We start from the raw sequence: 2,500 nt of genomic DNA on the forward strand, positions 1-2,500 counted from the left end.
AATACTCACCCTCTTTGATAATTAAATAAGGAATTATTAAGCAATTACATTGCAGTATTCTGGAACTGTTGTTGTAATTGGGGGTTGATCTCAGACTGATTTTGCAACTAGGCCATTCGAATTTATGCATCAAACATTAATTTTGAACATCTGAGCCCACAAGCCCAAAAATCAAAATGTCCTATTTTATTAGCAATAATATACTGTTGTCAGCTACTTTTTGAAATAATTTATATAGGTTTGTTACTAAGAATTTGTATTTTCTTAGTTCTGTTTGGTCTCCCAAAATATAAAGTCACAATATGTCATGATGTCACTATAACTGACCAAATTGGAGCTTTAGATGATCAAAGTTCCCTTTTGAGCATGCTCACAGCTTACACCTATGTGAACTCTGCAATCAAGCCCGGATTAATAACTCCAAAGCATCACCATAAATATACATATTAATATTTTATCCTATAAGACAACATATATAGTACAAACACCTATACTTTCAGACTGCAATGTGAATGTTTTTAAAATCTTGAATGCAATTGGGAGTATAGCTCAGTGGTAGAGCATTCGACTGCAGATCGAGAGGTCCCTGGTTCAAATCTAGGTGCCCCCTTTACCAAAATTTTAAAGTGTAAAGGTATTGATTCAATTTGCAGTTTATAGCTAGTTTGAAACTCAAGTACAGGAAAAGCTAACACAAGTAAGAGCAAGAAAACAAAAAAAGTGAAAATTTAACATTATATACTTCCTGATAACACAGTTAGAGTGGTAAATTTCATTTTTTTTATAGAAATTTTTACAGAAATCTATAATTTAGAGAAGGCAAATATAAAGGACCTACCTAGTTTCCCTTATAAAAGTACTTTCTTTCAAAAAATGGTTAAAAATGAAGAAGTAGGAGAAGCCTTATTGCAATATCAGTCTGAGTTCAATCCCTAATCCCACCAACAGTTCCAGAACCTTGATTTAATTTCTGTCCTTTCTATAGTAATATATTTAGAATAGTATAATAAAACTGAACATGAAACATGTGTACTTTAATACTCACCCTCATTGATAATTAAATAAGGAAAAACATCACTTACATAGTGATACTTTAACATTATAAACTTCATGATAGCACAGTCAGAGTGGCAGATTTCATTTTTTTGATAGAGATTTTTACAGAAATCTATAATTTATAGAAGGCAAATATAAAGGACCTACCTAGTTTCTCTTAAAAAAGTACTTTCTTTCCCAAATGGTTAAACTGAAGAAGTAGGAGAAGCCTTATTACAATAACAGTCTGAGTTCAATCCCTAATCCCACCAACAGTTCCAGAACCTCAATTTAATTTCTGTCCTTTCTATAGTAATATATTTAGAATAGAATAATATAACTGAACATGAAACATGTGTACTTTAATACTCACCCTCTTTGATAATTAAATAAGGAATTATTAAGCAATTACATTGCAGTATTCTGGAACTGTTGTTGTAATTGGGGGTTGATCTCAGACTGATTTTGCAACTAGGTCATTCGAATTTATGCATCAAACATTAATTTTGAACATCTGAGCCCACAAGCCCAAAAATCAAAATGTCCTATTTTATTAGCAATAATATACTGTTGTCAGCTACTTTTTGAAATAATTTATATAGGTTTGTTACTAAGAATTTGTATTTTCTTAGTTCTGTTTGGTCTCCCAAAATATAAAGTCACAATATGTCATGATGTCACTATAACTGACCAAATTGGAGCTTTAGATGATCAAAGTTCCCTTTTGAGCATGCTCACAGCTTACACCTATGTGAACGCTGCAATCAAGCCCAGATTAATAACTCCAAAGCATCACCATAAATATACATATTAATTTTTTATCCTATAAGACAACATATATAGTACAAACACCTATACTTTCAGACTGCAATGTGAATGTTTTTAAAATCTTGTATGCAATTGGGGGTATAGCTCGGTGGTAGAGCATTCGACTGCAGATCGAGAGGTCCCTGGTTCAAAATGGGTGCCCCCTTTACCAAAATTTTAAAGTGTAAAGGTACTGATTCAATTTGCAGTTTATAGCTAGTTTGAAACTCAAATACAGGAAAAGCTAACACAAGTAAGAGCAAGAAAACAAAAAAAGTGAAAATTTAACATTATATACTTCCTGATAACACAGTTAGAGTGGTAAATTTCTTTTTTTTTATAGAAATTTTTACAGAAATCTATAATTTAGAGAAGGCAAATATAAAGGACCTACCTAGTTTCCCTTATAAAAGTACTTTCTTTCAAAAAATGGTTAAAAATGAAGAAGTAGGAGAAGCCTTATTGCAATATCAGTCTGAGTTCAATCCCTAATCCCACCAACAGTTCCTGAACCTTGATTTAATTTCTGTCCTTTCTATAGTAATATATTTAGAATAGTATAATATAACTGAACATGAAACATGTGTACTTTAATACTCACCCTCATTGATAATTAAATAAGGAAAAACATCACTTAAATAGTGATACTTTAACATTA

General features: G+C 31.3%; 1 non-coding gene across 1 annotated transcript; it reads left to right on the forward strand.

Moving 5' to 3' along the window:
- Positions 1–538: 538 nt before the first annotated feature.
- On the forward strand, positions 539–610 carry TRNAC-GCA (transfer RNA cysteine (anticodon GCA)). Its single transcript has one exon. It is a non-coding gene; the product is annotated as a tRNA-Cys (tRNA).
- The last annotated feature ends 1,890 nt before the right edge of the window (positions 611–2,500 follow it).

Source organism: Taudactylus pleione, unplaced genomic scaffold (assembly GCF_031769625.1).
Source record: "Taudactylus pleione unplaced genomic scaffold, aTauple2 ptg000021l, whole genome shotgun sequence".
Classification (NCBI taxonomy): domain Eukaryota; kingdom Metazoa; phylum Chordata; class Amphibia; order Anura; family Myobatrachidae; genus Taudactylus; species Taudactylus pleione.